Consider the following 18,879-nt stretch of genomic DNA (forward strand, 5'->3'; position numbering starts at 1 on the left):
CCATACACACAGGTTACATACAGGTCCCCCCCATAATACATTAGTACAAATACATTAATTATTTGTTAGAAAGAAGTGCTACAAGCAGTCATTTGTTTCAACAGTGATTACACTGTACAACGCTGCAGTCTTAGGATTAGCTCATTGAGCAATATTTAAACTTGAACAATATGCACTGTTTACAACCATATGTACTGCCACTTTAAGCAGTGTTTCAGCAGACGAGTAAATAGCATTACAGTGTCTAACATTTTACGTTATTCAAAATGATGGCGCAGAGCAAACATTATCTTAATAGTGTATTAGCATACATGTTAAAGTACACCCTCGCTGTATCTTTATACTGTGTTTCTTCTTGTTTGGATACTTATTTTTCTATACTGTACATCTATATACTGTATTAATTTTCTTGATATTTTATCTATAATGTAAAATGCTTTAGTATATATTTTTCTCTCTGTGCTGCTCTAATATGTGAATTTCCCTCTGGGATTTAAAAAGTGATCTGTCTGTGTTTCTATCTATGAACTTTCACATTTAAGATGCTAAGAGAAATGTAGAGTCAGAGTTGTACATTTTGGTGGGTTTTTTTGCAATTGCTTTTAGAATTGCATGGTCTGACCTTGGGGTGAATTTGCTGGGATGTCCACTCCTAGACAAATTGGCAACTGTCTTGAATGTTTCTCACTGTAGATGATAAGCTTTAAATTGTTTTAAAATGGTGTTATAACCCTACCCAGATTGATGGGCAGCAATCATTTGTTTTCCCCGATTATTGCTGATATTTTTTCTCCTTAAACTGCTAAAACAATTGCTGATGACCAATTCATTACATGCATTTGATTAAGAGCACTTGACTGCTATTTAGCCTTTAAAATCCTGTGGAAGCAGTAAAGGTGTACTTAGTTTTGCAACACATGGATTTTTCATTTTGGCTTTATTTTTGTCACATAATTAATGATGTGTAATGTGTCATGTGGTGCTCATCTGAGGATGTATTTACCTAAATTTAAAATCTGATAAGGACCAGATTTTTTCCTGTCAGTCATATTTCACGTCAGTCTCGCGCACATTTGATGTTTACCTAAAACATGGGAAAAATGGGGTCAAACATGACAAAAGCAAACCTACATACTTGCATATATACCTATTAAAATTTTTATATAAAATGTAATGCACAAAACCTGACATTTTACACACAAACTTGGAACCGAGACAGTAATTTCATTTAAAACTAAAGTGCTGACTAAAGATGTAACCATGCTTTTCATGACAAATTCGTTCCTACTTTTTGCTCATAACCATTCCTTTTTGCTGAAAGATGCCCTAACAGCACTCAGTTTCTCTCCCCAACAGCTAATGACAGCATTTTTGGCATGCACGTTATATTTTTTGCTCTGCAGTCCTACTCTAATGATTTCATCTGCAATGTAATGGAAAAAAATGTGTTTGAGGACAAGTTAGGACCAATGAAAACTCTGCCCATGGGCTGCCATTTTATGATCAAGGCTGTAAATGTAAATATATAACTGCAATTTTGTTTTATTGTTGTGTTTTGCCAATCAGTGTGAGTAGATGGCACTACAACACAGCCATTATTGAACAAATACATTGGATAAGCACTGGGAATCCCTACAGCAATCCACCACTTGCTGCTAGCAAGTGATGTATGGGCTTATTAAAGGATCAGCTCTGCTAGCTTTAGTTATATAGTGTTTAATTCTTTAGAATTTTAGTTGTCCTTTGGCCCTCTTACTCATTGTTAGTCGTTCTACATTATACGCCCCTATATAAAACCACACACTGTCATCGAATTCTTAAAATGGTGGCATGCATGCTGCTGAGATAAATGTATTAGATTGCTAGAAAATATTTGCCGTCATGCCAGTTGCTAACTGGCTTTATCTCTTGCAAAATGTACCATTTCTTTCAAAAAATTAACTGATGCCATCAGAAGAGGGCTTTTCTTGGTGTGCAAACCAGAAAATCTTCCTTCAGAGACTAATCCTTCACAGGTGAGTAGGCATGATTGCAACAGCTGTATCAGTGATTAACATTTTGCTTTTGTTCAGTGTGTTTTGTAAAACTGTTATAGAATCTAGATACTCTCCACCCAGTCACCTTTGACCATAATCTCGACATGCACATTGCAAGGTCCCTGCTTATCCATCAGCTCATGTCTGTGAGCAAGACTCCCCATATCATTGATGGGCTTGACAACAAGCTGTGTTATTCCAGCTACACACTCTTGAAAAGAAGAGAGATGGAAGTATATTGGCTCCTGTCAGAGTTGCATGCTTCACAGTGGAAAGGTGATTTCTGTCAAAGGAAGATTATGAAATGAAAGACTGCATTGGTTTCCATTTCTCTGCCCTGTGAAGGTAAAATTAAACCAGGAACTAAGGGCTGTGAAAGTCATGGATGACTGACACTGAAAGGAAAGTGGAATATGGAATACAAGCAGAACTAAATAAGGAATATTATCAGGGTGTATTAAAATAGGTCCAGTATCTCCATCAATGTAAAAGAAAAGAATTGCAAAGGGTGCAAAAGGTGAAGAAATTGCAAGGCACTCCATTGACCACCCTATTCCAACTTTGATAATCACTAAGGAACTATTTGTAGAGCTAGAATTAGTAAAGGAAACAAAAGTCATTCTAGATGCATTCCAAACATATGCGCCTATATAACTGAAGTCTGGTAGAAAAACTGTGATGCATTTGTATTGAGAAATTAGCAAAATGGGCTTTTAGGATTTAATATGTATACAATATTACAACTACAGGATGACCAGAACTACACACACACACAAAATCATGTAGTAAAGATACAACAAACGCATAGATTCCTTTTTCAATAGGACTGTGCAGACTTTAGTACTCCAGACAAAAGCTTCTTGTGTCCAGGCCATGAAAGCCATGGCGATTTTTTGTAGACAGAAAAGAAAAAAAAAAAAAAAAAACACTTAATTATCAGGTTTCGGCTATAATCATTAACTACCGAAAGCGCCTCTGAGAAACCTTTTTCACTAGTTGCACAAATGTTACAATGATGAACAAAAATGTGCATTTAACACAGAAATGGCTCCATTGTGGTTATATTATGCATACCACTTAAGTAATGAACTAATAATGACCAAATTTGTCTAATTTTCTAGACCTTTTTATTTCACATGAAACTCATGAATGAGCCGCTATTTTCATGAGACTAGCAACATTTCTGATATTAAACATTTGATTCAATCTCAGAAAAGAATGTGTTAATTTTGTTGCAGCATTGTGATTAAAATGGAAGAAAAATAAATCCAGAGTATAAAATGTTTATTTAAAAAAAATGTAAATTAAATTTTTTTTAAAAAGCTGGGAAAGAAAAAAAACGTAGCAATGACAAATCAGAATCAATTATTTAACAATGCTGTTTTATAAAATATCAAAATGATGTAGGCTCTCTCACTCATCACAGGACATGAGGTATAGTTGCTTGTCACTGTCTGATACTCTGTGGAATTTAAAAAGATGAGAGAAATATGCACACCACTCTTATCGCTATCACAATTTAAACAGGCTGATCAGAATGATCAGAATGATTTTGTTGCATTTGTCTAGATCAAATTTGTCACCTTATAAATCCCCACCTCTTTTTTGTCTGACCACAATGTTGAAAGGTTTCTCCTGCACTGCTAAATCAAAGTAAAGTAAATGTAATGCTTGCTAAATAAGCTCAGCAACATGCATGGCTTTGATACATACTTCACATTTCCTCTTTGTTTTGGTTCATTGCCAATTCAATTACAATTACTTGAGTGGCCTATGTCTTGGCTTAAAAGAAGATGCATGTCTTTTAAATGAGATCTACAGACAGTGCATTAAAATGCAGCTGGACTGACTTGATCACCAGAGTCACTCAGACGAAATCACTCATCCTGACAACAGTGAAGAATATTCAATAATCAAGCCTATTGCATAGTCAGCCACATTCTACATAGTAACCAAAAGGTTCTGTAGTGTAAAAATGGAGAGAACTGCAGACACCACTTCATTTTGCTATGTTATGGCTCTGTGAATCTTTGATTTCTTGTCTTTCTACAATGGAGGAATGTCTGAGTCTAGATAAATAAAAGAAAACATCCAGTCTGCATTGAAAGCTTGTGTGCAAATTACAACAAAATAGAGAGCTTAGTTTTAAATGTTCCATCTCGCATTTATTTTTTTATTGAGGCAGAACCATATAAAAAAATAAATAATAAAAAAAGAGCCCAGGAGCATGTCGTTACAGAGAGGGAAAAAACAAAAAAACAAAACAACTCTACTGTCTTGTAGCTGGAAGCAGAGTTATTGTTCTTTCAGCATTTTATTTTCCTTAAATAAAAATTTGTCCATGATTATAATTGATTTATTATTTATAAAATAACACTTTACCAAATTCCGAATTTTTTAATTTTTTTTTTTACATATTTTTAAATGCATCATTAAACATAGATTGTGTGAAACACCCGATATACAGGTTCATTGAATTAGCAGTCACTTAACAATAGATAATGTAGTGGAACGAGCACATTTATACGAACCTGTGATTTGTCTTACAGACTGTGCTACTGTCAGAGCTGTGCTGTTAGACAATGAATAAACATATCTGACCAATTCCATTAAGAAAATTCAACAGTTCTAACCCTTCAGCTGCCCAAGTAATGGGTGATCCCCTCTGTTTTATTGAACTTAATCAGCAAAATATGACAACATTACAGTATCACTGTTCTTTGAAATATCTGGTTGCATGTGATTTTTTAAGTGTGGAGAATTTTGTTCGGCTTCTGAAGGCTGAATAGTCCTGCTTTTTGATTGATGAGCATAATGAAGTACACGAATCCTACTGCAGTTCGGATCCCCATGACAGCTCTAAAGCCGCACTTAACACAGCAAATCACCACATTTACAGAGGGTCACCTATTCAGTGATCCGCCATTCTGTCCGTCCGAGGTGGAGAGCTGACTGGCACCAGACTCCCAAAAGCAGCCAGGGACTGACCCTGCAAGGCAATCTCTATTCCAGGAGGACAGAGCAAGTGCATGGCTCACAAATCCATCACCCTCCAGCTAGAAGTGCCTCCTCTATCCTGAGAGACTCTGGAAAGGATAGAGGTGTCTGTCAAGAACTGCTGCAGGTGAGAAAGTGTGGTGTGTTGAAAAGCTGTCCCACAAGACTTGTGGAAAGTTCAAACTGTCAGCAGGATGTGGACACTGTTCATAACTACTGTGCTTAGATATAGTATTTTTTTTTTCTCCTCATCAAGTACTGTAGAGGAAATGCAAATAGAGATCATCTAGTTGGCAACAGAGAAAGACTTTAATCTCATTATTATAACACACTCTGGATAAGGGGATCTGGTAAATGTTGTAAATGTAAATCCTGGTCGTAACAAACAAATAAGAAAATGCCCTAATCTACACACAACACATTACACAAATGATCCTACCTTGGATCGTCTAGGCAGAAGCTAAACTACAGGACTGTTTGGGGAAGTTTCATTTTCTCACTGGGGCTCATTTTTCACTAATTTACATTCAGCACTAATGTAGTACCTGGTAATGTCTGGATCAAACAGAGACATTAACTAGGCTGTTAATCACTCCTCTGTGTGCATGTGCAATTTCTAAAAGACACATTGCAAAGCAGTGCCAATATTTAAGTGGGCCTTGAACATCGATATACATGCGATTCTGACAGATGCCTCATGGATATCTGGTGATCTCTGGAACGCATCAGGTTTCATTTTGAAATATCGTGGTGGGATCTCATTGCTCCGAACAGGGCTACTCATCAAAAAGACATATGCAGGACATATGTAGTCTGTTGTAAGTACATTAACACACAGTTTTGCCATGACAGCATTGCCTTAGATATAAGGATTATAGAGTTTCAGTAAATAAGTCATATATATTACGAAAAATGAAATAAAAAAAAATCTTGGCCCAATAATTCCTTACCTAAGGGTAATGATTTTCATTTTGACATTATGGAAATCTGCATGACAACTTAGATTAAATCTCTGTGTAGTCCTGGTGTGATTGATATAGTGAAAATAATAATATAATAAAAATAACCACACATTTCAGTGCTCATGTTAGTTCCCACTCATCAGTGTTTTGAATTGTTTAGTGATTTATAAATCACACTTTTGATATCGCCCAAATTAAGATGGGTTCCCCTTTTGAGTCTGGTTCCTCTCAAGGTTTTTTACCTCATAACATTTAAAGGAGTTTTTCCTTGCCACAGTCACCATGGCTGTTCATCAGGGATCGTCATCATCAGGGAACGTTCACCTTAACTGTTAAATTCTGTAAAGCTTTGAGAGAATGTCTGGTTTGAAAAGCGCTATAGAAATAAACTTGACTAATAATAATAATAAATTGAGCATTTTCCCAAAATACACCTTTGTATCCTGTACCTGGAACAAACATGAATATCTGCAAATCACACAGTTATATAGTGAAGGTTTTCATAGATTGATATATATATTTTTACTCTTTCAATCGAGTTACTCATTCTTGAAATTAAGTCATAAATAAAATCAAGATGATAGCTAGACAAAATTAAATGAAAAGAATATTCATAACTTCAGTATTTTTGAACTGGTCTTTAACAATTGACCACAGCCAATCTATCTACCAGGTGGTTTTATGGAGATAAAATACTGTAGAACAGAAAAATCAACAAAAGGCCCAGAAAGATTATTGAAAACTTCAGTAGATATCAACCACATCTGAGGTTGAACTGAGGTCCCTGGAGCTCTGAGGTAGCGAAGCACAGGTCAGGATTACAGTGATCAAGCATCAGGATAATCATGGATCTATCCAGGAACCACTAGGCACAAAGGGAGTAGAATGCACCCCAGCTAGGCTTTCAGTTTAGCTCAATACACCATTTATATCTAATGGCATTTTACCACACCCAGTTGTACTGTGTATGTGAAAGGAAACTGGAGATCCACATGGAGATCTGGGGTGAACATGCAAAACTCTACACCCACACATTTACCAGAGTAAGCAACAGTACCCACTGAGACTGATCATATATTTTTACTGAATTCGCTTTTGTACGTTTGACATGCCTCAATATTATGCTTTATGCGACAATGACATTCCAAACAAACTAAGATACAAAGTGAATTGTCCTGATATCAAGCTTGCAACCAGAAATACAGCAAACCATTATGGCATCAAACGCGACGAATGCAGTTTTTATGTTAGCCATCATTTGTAGATGTACGCCTTTATACATAGCTTGTGTCAGTTATCCTGAGAGGCTTATACAGGAGTCAGGCATTCTGGCAAACACTGCCATTAAGTAAATCCCTTCAAACTTTAAAACAATCTTTAAATGTCTGGTTTCGGTTATGATTTTTTCACCTACAACATTGTTTACTTGCTAGTTATTCAACCATATATCCAAAGATCAATTCTTCACTATTTAGCTTTCTGGCACAGGTTTTTCACAAACACCAAACAGCAGTCTTTTGTATGTGAATGATTATAGTCTTTAGTGAATTTTGTTGAAAAGCTGCTTTGAAACAATGTCTATCATATCCATAAATGCATACAAATATCTAACTATATAGATATAGACACACGAATATGGGGGGAACAAAAAAACACACACAAAAAAACAGCTTTACCTAGCATGCTTTGCACAACAGATCACATTCTTGGTTTAAACCTATTTGTTTAAGAAAAAAAATACATGTGTGGTTACTTAAACTGCAGTTCAAATGTTAATCCTTTTATTATGTTCCATCATGTTACATTCATATTTCAATTGCACAATCATGTACTAAGCAAAAGTGTGTTTGCTGACAATTTATTATCCCTCTTTTTAGGTAACAGATGAACCGCTTTGTAAACAGACATTTTATGCAGATTTTTATTTTTTTAAAGATTAAAATTCTTTCCTTTTAATCACCGAAGCAGTGGCATAGCTTACAGGCTCAGCACTGTGGAGATAAACAGGTTGAAAATAGTCTGTATTACTCTGTCACAGTACACAAGGAAAACATGATCCTGTGTGCTTTTAGAGGTCTGTTAAAGATTTTATTACAGATTCTTATAGAAATGTCTCAATACACCTTATGTTCCATGTTCATTTCTGTGGCCTGTGTAGATCCACGATAAAGGAGAGCAAAGACCTCACAATGTGCAACTGTAGATATCACTGTGGCACCTTCCAGCATGAAGAAGCCCAGAATTTGCACTCCTGTCTTCCTTATCTTTATCCCTGTTTGTTTAGATACGAGTTTTTAAGGTGGGCTTAACAGAACCAACCTACAACCCATCATCATGTTTGACACTATAGGACTTGCTACTAACAAAGAAACTAAATTAGAAAATAGAAATAAAGAAAATCTTTTTTTTTTTTAAATAAATAAATAAATAAAATGAGGAGGGGGGAAAAAAAAAAAAAAAAAAAAAAGAGAGAAAAAATTCTCTGCATTATAAATTCTTAACAACTTAAAAAAAAATTCATGAAGACTCCAAAAAAACATGGTAAAGGTTTATAAAATTAAAGTTAAGGTGCAGGTAATCCAGCATGTTTATATTCTTCTTATATTCTTCCTACAAGCATTAAATACAATTCATTATTTGTGTTTAGAGTATTTAGAAGAAACTTTTAATTTAACACATATGCTGGGAACAGCGACTGAAAAAGGGAAGCCAGGTCCAGAGTTCAGGAGACATTGGAAAAAAACCCCCACCAAAAGCCAGATAGTTTATGGCCAAAAGTATGTGGACTATTTATTATAACACAGACATTGTCTATATTTCACAATAAATTTGTGTACTGGTCAACACTATATTGTGCTATTTTTTGCACAAATACACACATTGTTTATTTGCACATTACATTCTACATTACATACATGTTAACTATTGTACTTATATATATACACAGTGAGGAAAATAAGTATTTGAACACCCTGCTATTTTGCAAGTTCTCCCACTTAGAAATCATGGAGGGGTCTGAAATTGTCATCGTAGGTGCATGTCCACTGTGAGAGACATAATCTAAAAAAAAAAAAAAAATCCAGAAATCACAATATATGATTTTTAAACTATTTAGTTGTATGATACAGCTGCAAATAAGTATTTGAACACCTGTCTATCAGCTAGAATTCTGACCCTCAAAGACCTGTTAGTCTGCCTTTAAAATGTCACCTCCACTACATTTATTATCCTAAATTAGATGCACCTGTTTGAGGTCGTTAGCTGCATAAAGACACCTGTCCACCCCATACAATCAGTAAGAATCCAACTACTAACATGGCCAAGACCAAAGAGCTGTCCAAAGACACTAGAGACAAAATTGTACACCTCCACAAGGCTGGAAAGGGCTATGGGAAAATTGCCAAGCAGCTTGGTGAAAAAAAGGTCCACTGTTGGAGCAATCATTAGAAAATGGAAGTAGCTAAACATGACTGTCAATCTCCCTCGGACTGGGGCTCCATGCAAGATCTCACCTCGTGGGGTCTCAATGATCCTAAGGAAGGTGAGAAATCAGCCCAGAACTACACGGGAGGAGCTGGTCAATGACCTGAAAAGAGCTGGGACCACCGTTTCCAAGGTTACTGTTGGTAATACACTAAGACGTCATGGTTTGAAATCTTGCATGGCACGGAAGGTTCCCCCGCCTAAACCAGCACATGTCCAGGCACGTCTTAAGTTTGCCAATGACCATTTGGACGATCCAGAGGAGTCATGCGGTCAGATGAGACCAAAATAGAACTTTTGGGTCATAATTCCACTAAACGTGTTTGGAGGAAGAAGAATGATGAGTACCATCCCAAGAACACCATCCCTACTGTGAAGCATGGGGGTGGTAGCATCATGCTTTGGGGGTGTTTTTATGCACATGGGACAGGGCGACTGCACTGTATTACAGAGAGGATGACAGGAGCCATGTATTGCGAGATTTTGGGGAACAACCTCCTTCCCTCAGTTAGAGCATTGAAGATGGGTCGAACACTCCTTCCAACATGACAATGACCTGAAGCACACAGCCAGGATAACCAAGGAGTGGCTCTGTAAGAAGCATATCAAGGTTCTGGCATGGCCTAGCCAGTCTCCAGACCTAAACCCAATAGAGAATCTTTGGAGGGAGCTCAAACTCTGTGTTTCTCAGCGACAGGCCAGAAAGCTGACTGATCTAGAGAAGATCTGTGTGGAGGAGTGGGCCAAAATCCCTCCTGCAGTGTGTGCAAACCTGGTGAAAAACTACAGGAAACATTTGACCTCTGTAATTGCAAACAAAGGCTACTGTACCAAATATTAACATTGACTTTCTCAGGTGTTCAAATACTTATTTGCAGCTGTATCATACAAATAAATAGTTAAAAAATCATACATTGTGACTTCTGGATTTTTATTTTTAGATTATGTCTCTCACAGTGGACATGCACCTACGATGACAATTTCAGACCCCTCCATGATTTCTAAGTGGGAGAACTTGCAAAATAGCTGGGTGTTCAAATTCTTATTTTCCTCACTATATATATATATAAAATAAATGAAGTATTGACTATACCATTCTAATCGTTGGTACATTAATAGCGAATTGTTGACTGTTTGGGCTGTTGCACAGTTGTCATTTTAATTCTTCCCAGAGGTGCTCAGTGTGGGCAATTCAAGAACATCCACTACAGCTTTAGCCAAACCTGTTTTATGTACCTCACTTTGTGCACAGGGGGCCAGACTACTAAGCTCTATTAAATGCAAAACAAAAAAGATGTGTAATGGTCAGTTGTCCACATACGTCTGGCCATAAAATACATTATCCTGCTGTCTAAAAGTAATTAAGACATGTAAGAATAGAAAGATAGTAGAACCAATATAGATAGTACAGTAGACCCAATTCTGCTATATACTGAATAAAAATAAAAGAGTGAATATGATTTATAGGATACCCTCTTTGTGATCGACAACCAGCCGAATTAAGGTATATTCATGTATACGTTTTTGTTATTGTTGTAGTGAATGGGCATCACATTACATAGATATACAGTAGTCTAGGTTACTCATGGGTCAAAAATCAATGTCTATCTGCTGCATTTCATGAAAGTTTAAACTTGAGGTGAGGGACATCGGGTTGCCTTAATTGTAATGTAATGATTGTCTGCAATTCACCAAAAGTATCGCCCACATAATTTTTGTGTTGTTGTTTTTCTTCCACGAATTCTTCATAGATGTCCTAATCATTATACATTCTTAACATTTGAAAAACATTTATTGAATAAACCATTGAACCCTTATTCAGATGTTTGAGCTGTTTAATAGTTTTAATTAAAAAATAATAATAAAAAATGCATTACACACTCTGGAACACAGTTTCCATAGAAACTTCTGTGAGGAAAATGCACAACAGCAAAATCTGATCACCCATCCTACCCCTTCCCTACAAATTTACATCCCTTATAAGATCCTTAGAGGAATTTGATTTGAGGGCAATAAACAGTTAAAAATAGTATTTTAAAACAGACATATAGGAGTGAAATATGGGAGTTCATGTGAAAGACAAAGGGAAAGCATTTTTGACTCCTTATATCCTTATAATTTTTATAAGGAAAAAAATAATTCAGAGGTCCTATGAATCTGCAGTCATAAAAGAATGAGTAAAGGAGGAGACCCTGGATCCTCTAAACTCCATGTTCCAGATAGCCTCTAATCCCTAAAGTATAGGTGACTGATTTCTGTAAACAATACAGGAGTGGCGAGTGTCTAAATTTTCACTATCGCTAGTTTGCACTTGCTGGCAATGCCTCCTCTTTTTGCCACCATTTCATATTAAATATACATTATATAATAAAAAAATTTAAATGTATAAGAAAACACACTGCTACACGTGTTAAACCCCGCAGTTATACTCCTTGTCAATTTGATCCAGCAAAGACCCCCAGGGGAAACAAAATGCAAGAGGCACCAAAAGTTTAATGACCAATAAATAGCACCACTTAGACCTAATATTGTATACAGTAGAACAGAATAGGCTACCCTACGTTTTCCTAGAAATATACACCTCTACATTCAGTAGATTTTACAGAAAGATTCTACCATTCAGATTCAGTAAATGTTTAGATTGAATTAGTGCAGAGTTTCTAAAATGTTTACTTCTGTTGGTAAAAACCCATATCTGTAACAAACTTTCTTTCGGCTTCTCCCATCAGGGGTCGCCACAGCGGATCATCCGCATGTTTTGATTTGGTACGCTGGATGCCCTTCCTAACGCAACCCTCCCCATTTATCCGGGCTTCAGACCGGCACTTAGAGTGGCTGGGGTTGGTTCCCTGACCAGGGATCGAACTCGGGCCGCAGCAATGAGAGCGCCGCATCCTAACCGGTAGACCACCAGGTGACCTTAAAAAAACCCATATCTGTAAATACTCTAATATTGCAAGTAAACATTGAGAATCTGAATTAAACCAATCTGCTTACTCATCTTTACAGAACTGTAGGGATGCTTGGACACACCATGGAGGGAAACCCAAGTAATAAAAAAAAAGGTGTTCATTTTATTATTATTATTATTATTATTATTATTATTATTATCAAAGGCTATGCTTTGCTCTCCTTTCTGAAGGAGTCAGAAAAACAGTACCAAGTAGCTATGGAGCTCTGTACTAACATACACAGACTACCTTTAAGATGAATAAAACCTATGATCTAAAAATAATAGTGGTTATATTTAGAAGACTCAATTAACATAGATTATGGGTTAATGTGTAATCTCTGAACCCATATGCTTATTGTTCTTGGTGAGCATTAGGTGTTAGGGGTTCAGGCCATAATGATTCACAATCATGACTCATTTGCTCTCTGCTTGCTTTCAGCATTAAAATTCTAAGAGCAACATGATTGGTGCTTATTAGAAAGAGCTAGTTTTAAAATAGGAACCAGTGGTTTAAATATAAATATGCAGTAAAATGTAAGTTAATGAATAATTAATGATTTAATGAGTCACCTACCAACTAAATGATAAGTATGAACAATTGAGTGCTCTAAATAAAACTAGGTACTAATCTTTTTGTAATTGCAGAACATATTTTATTTGTGTACCTACAGTATATACCTAGATGCATATTGTGTGAATAGTCTAGGTGACTGATGTATTGTCCAAAATAGAAGCTGCAGGTATGAAAGGCAGCAAATCAGAAATTAGGCATCACAAATGGCTCATCATTAACCGTAATTTAACATCAATGCTTATAGCTATTATACAAGTAACAATAGTGCGTTAGTCTTTCATCTTCCTCCTGATTTGTGTTCATGCAATTTGTTCCACCTCAAATAATGCTTTCAAACTGTGCTAGCTCCAAAAGCACTTGATTAACACTCCATGAAGCGGACTCTTCATAACAATTTCATTTATATATTAGTCTGTCCAAATTCCTACTATATCTTGTGTAGGATATCAGGAGGAAGCGTGTGTCCTGGCATATTAGAGGGTATACACACACATTTTCAGTCACCAAAATGTCACAGAATTGGTAGTGACCATTGATTTTTCTTGATTTTCGAGTCCTGACAGCATGAACACTATCTGCAGCTGTGCTCTGAGAAAATGGTGGCCAGTGTGTCTGGCAGTGCCATGTTGTATCAGAAAGATCACTGCAATCACAAAGATGGACCTCTCAGAGTTACCCATAGAATTCTAACCATCAACATTGCTGTGTCACTAGTGGTACTGCTTGGAGTTTCAAACAGAAGAATCACTTCAGATTAATTTTTTTACTATCCAGTGAAATTCTGGATTGCACAGAGGTCAGTGTTTTATCAGGACAATAAATAGAACACGTTGTTGTGTTTCTACAAATAAAACATCAGAAAAAGGTGTATCAGTTTTGCATGAGATTTCAGTTTCAGTATACTTTAAAAATGGGAAGAATAGATAAATGAAACATTAAAATTCTGTACAGTATGAAAACGATATAAACACTTGTATCAAGACTTGCTGACAGAAAGGTTTTCCTGAGTCCATCTTAAAATTTATGATAAATGTCCTGTTTTGGACAGACCAGAAAGTACATGTTTTTACAATTAAAAATCAGTGTTCTAGGCCAATAACTCTGACAGTTTGGTCATTCCTCACTATGGATGAGTTTGTTGTGGCCTACACAGCAAAATGGTAGATGCAAAATCCCTAACTATAGGGTTAATTTCAAATTTATTATATCAACATTCTTCCAATTCTGCTTGACATTTGTCTAAAATATAATGGATGATTAAAGGCTTAAGGTCAGAAGGTTGGATTTTACACTCTCTTATTTTCTCTATTATGGGAATACATGAACTTTAAAGCATTCAACGATGGGTACTTCTGAGCTTGGGCCATATTTCTGGGGGTTTCTTGCTGTTTATTATTATTATTTTTTTTTTATAAAAAAAAAAAAAAAAAAAAATGATGTTGAAAAAGTACTACAATATTTCCCCATCAGGATTAACGTTTAATTGATACTGGTATCTGTTTATTATTAATAAATCCACTTACATTTAAAATATACCATTCAATATTATTTAAAACTTAAAACGGGAAAAAGTGTTTGAGAAACCAAAAAAGACATTTATATAAAAACATTAAAAAAATAAAAAAAAAACACTTTTTTGGACATTTGGATAAATCTTGGACACTGGTGACATCAATACACTCATCAAAAGCATGAAGGTAAGGTCCAGACCATAAATGTAAAAAATCTAATTTAATTCCTTTGGGGTTTTATTTAATTAAAATATTAGTATATTTAGTGTACAGAAATATCCCTTAAGTTCAATACTAAGCATATGTACTTTCAGAACCAGGTTGCTGAATGCCTTTTCCACACAATATAATCACCACAATATGCAAACCGAAAATAAACATTTGGTATACATGAAAGTAAATTTTGAAACAAAACTTTCATACAACACTCAATCTCCTGAGCATGTGCAAATGTTTTAATTAAAATGCTTACTAAAGTAAACCTCGACTTGATCAAATTTAAATCATCAATTACTACACTTTTATAAGGAATATACTGTTTAGGTTAAATTCCTTATTTCGATTACATTTTCAAAACTTCCTCAAGACAACCTTATCCAGAGCTACTTCCAGAAGTGTTATGGAATATCCATCAAAAAACACATTATGCTGGCTCACTAGGTCAGAAAGTAAAAAGGTTTTTATATTCTTTGCATTAATTAAACAATATTAGACTCTATAGAGAGAAACCCAAGACAAACCTATAAATTAAAGCAATAAATGTTGATTGAAATATAACAAATGCAGTGTCTCAGTTTAAATGAGAGTCTGAGCCTGTTTGTCTGCACATAGCAATAAGCCATACACCAATGCCTCAGCTGAAGGAGAATTTAGAGCTTGCATATGATTATTAGTTAAAAAATCTGTCACAGAACAGAGTCAAGGTAACTGCTAGTTCTGCCTGTCAGCCTTGGTACAACCTCATAGCTCATTTTGTGTCCCCATCTATCAGAACTTAATGCAGTTTTGTGGGTAGCACTAGTAATACATTGTAATAGAAACATAAAAGAAACATAACTTTCTTTGAATTTATTGTTACCACTAGTAACACACTATATAATGTTACATATAATGTATTAGAGTTACAGGTCTGCCACAGTTTGATAAAAATCAGTTGGAAGCTAAGCTTTCAAGATTAGCTTCATGGACAGCTGCCCCTTTAAATACAGCAGCACATCAGTAAATCAACAGCATGGATGGGCTCTCCAGCTGTCCTAATGCAGCCAACATCTGTCTCACCAGCTGATCACAACCAGCAATTAAAAACACCTGATATCTCTACCTGCATCAAAGAAAACTTTGTGGATGCTTTTAAGAATTTAACACTAGATTTTTAAAGTCAGACCAGATTTTTTTCCCTTAAAAAGTAAGGGTGGGGGTATATTTAGATCAAAAACATTGTCAAAATTCATAGTTAGGTGTTTGTCAGAAACTCGGTTCTAATGTTCTCTTTAGTAAGGTTACTAATTATAGGGACTAAAGAACAGAAATGCAAAAAAAAAAAACCATCAAATCAAAAGAGAAAGAAGCTAAATGTAAAATGCGCTATAATTAAAGCCTAAAAAACAATACATGAATGTAGCTGCTACCCAAATTGCAGGTGTGCACCAGTCACGTAAACATATACTGCAGAAATGTCAATCATAATGGCCTGAGGAACCAGCAAGAATGCTTGAAAGATGAAAAGGCTGACAAACTGGTGGAAGACAAAAAAAGATGATTACACAGACTAAAAAAAGAAACATTGAAAAAAAAGAAATGCACTGAAAATGTATTGAAATTCAGTGACATTACAGTTTAGCCAGCTACTTACAAATAGACAAAAAAAGTGTAAAAATAATTAAATTGATAGTCACAAAAATAACATCTTGTTAGTGAAAGTGTCCATAACAGATTTGATGTAACAGCTTTGAGTCATGCTTAAACACATGCCTTTCAGGTATTTTTTCAGTCATACTGATTCACTTATTGAGCTTACATTACTCTGTTTAATTGCATGCTTCAGCTCCATATGATTGAACAGAGTTAAATTAACACCGTTTTGCACATTCTACTTATCTGAATGTGCAAGTATTTTCAAACATTGGATTAAAAACCTCTACATTCACTCCAAAACTGGGGGTCAAAACCAATTCACTGCTGCACAACAGCCATATTTCTGCTATGATATTCTACTGCACATAATTATAAAATGTATTTAATAATATAGCTATATTTTTTTTTTATCAGTGAATACATCCTGAAATTTTTGTAATGCAACTCATTTGCATTAACACTACATGATCAAGCTTATGCCACATAGTAGTTACAACCACTGCACTATTCAAAACTTAAGTTTAGAATAAGCAACAGAATCATGCTTTTACAAGGAACAATTTTGAAGGTATATTTTCAAGACAAACTACAAAAGTCATATTGTATTATAAACCTAAAATTTAACTGCTCACATAATCCCTTTTTATTCCTACTGTTGGGAAGAGCTCATCAATTCATTCTTATGGCACATCAATGAGGTTAAAATTAAGGCTTTATCTGGAGCATTTGCTGCGCTGGAGGGTAGTCTTAGTTAGCCAAGCTTCAATACCATTTAAACTTTGCCAGGGAAGCAAAAAACTAATAATAACACAAACTTTTCAAAAGCTAGAAGTGGGAGACTGTCCAGGATTGCAGGAATGATGAACAGGACCAAATACAGAAAGGCCTTAAAGAAAGTGAGGGGATAATCTTTCAAATGTGTAATGGACCACAGACTGAGGTAAAGAAAAATGGGTTAGCATAAACACAGCTGAAGCACACAGCTAATGAAAGAGTGAAGATGCTTTTGAACCAGGATGTTTCAGAATGTCCTAGTTGACATTGAAACCATTCCTGAAGCAATTTTCCTCTCCTTGCCTTGAACATGTTAGCATTAGTCTTTTTTCCTTGCCAAGCCACTCCTTTCCTGGCCACTGACTTTAAGTCTAAATACTACTGAAGCCTGGCTAACTCAGGAAACCCTCTAGCACAGAACTGGAAATTGAACATGGCCTTTTTACAATAGGGTGAAGAATGGTGGTTTCTTTGAGACAAGTAAGGAAGGACAACCTGACAGGACATGGCTGGAAAGCTCATGATAAAATCCTTCACATTAAAGTTGCAGGCTGAGGGAAAGTAAACGTGGTTCATGGTGGCCTGAAGAAAGTCACAGAGCATCCAATGTGCTTTTTGTAGTCGACATGTTCCTCACAGTGCATCAAAATCTTATCTGTCCATTGCTGCAGTTTTCTAAAGCTCAGCACTGGTAGGCTTTTAAAGTGAGGTTATCTCCTATACAACCCAGAGTCCACCTGAACACATTTGTTTTATGAGCCTTCCTTTTGCATAATAAATCAATTAGGGTGTTGCATTTGATATTCATTATACACGTGATAGTTATATTTGAGTTATAGTGCAAACAAACCTCCCTCTGTACTTGTTTGATATTCTGACTCACCATTTTAAAATGTATATAATCTTTTCTTATAATTGCAACAAATGCATTCAAAATGTCTAAAGTAAGAGGCAATGTTTCATTTGAAAGACCACATTCAGGAATTCATTTCACTAGAATAAAGCAAGATCAAAAACACAAACTTCACTAAACCAAAAACAAAAATTTCAAATGGGTCCCCAGGGGAATAAGGAAAAAGTGATCAAAAAAAATAAACAAAATGCCACTTACCCCATTCCAGGAGTTGTCATAAGATTTTATTCCAACTATAGACTAACACACTATAATTGCTAAACTATTCTCTTCTCTTTTATACTTCATTCTCAAGCAGTGCCTTTGTACTCAGCAGCTCAGCATGGAGATGGCTCCCCCTAGGGAGATGGAGGACACACAAACAGTCAAGCCAATACAAAGCACAAAACACGTGTTACATAACCCCTAATAATATTTCTTCACCTCATTGATACCCCTAACCTTTCCATGTTTTCTAACAATAAAATTATTATTTAAAATTGTGATTTTGAAACAATAAGTAATTATGTTTCCTTGTTTGTTTGTTTTTAGGTCTGTGTCCATATGTCTGTGAAACAAAATGACACAATGGCATTATATAATGCAGTTAATGGAACACAAGAAACCACTAACAGTAATTATCTCCAACAGGAAATTTAGCACTGAAATTAAGCCAACACTTCAATTTGTACTTAAGTACTGGATATTGTCTCCAAATGGAACATGAGTCAATAAAAATAGGAAACAATCAGAGGAAAGCAATTTACAATCAAATTCACTTTATAAGTAACAATAGGACCCTGTTTACCACTAAATAAATCCCCAAGAAAGCAATTAAATACA

At 35.5% G+C, this 18,879-nt stretch overlaps 1 long non-coding RNA gene across 1 annotated transcript; it reads right to left on the reverse strand.

Moving 5' to 3' along the window:
- Positions 1 to 4,418: 4,418 nt before the first annotated feature.
- On the reverse strand, positions 4,419 to 18,320 carry LOC124385006. Its single transcript, XR_006925662.1, has 2 exons — positions 18,256 to 18,320; positions 4,419 to 5,122 (listed from the first exon to the last, which is right to left on the reverse strand). It is a non-coding gene; the product is annotated as an uncharacterized LOC124385006 (long non-coding RNA).
- Positions 18,321 to 18,879: the final 559 nt, after the last annotated feature.

This window comes from Silurus meridionalis, chromosome 4 (genome assembly GCF_014805685.1).
Source record: "Silurus meridionalis isolate SWU-2019-XX chromosome 4, ASM1480568v1, whole genome shotgun sequence".
NCBI classification, from domain to species: Eukaryota; Metazoa; Chordata; class Actinopteri; order Siluriformes; family Siluridae; genus Silurus; species Silurus meridionalis.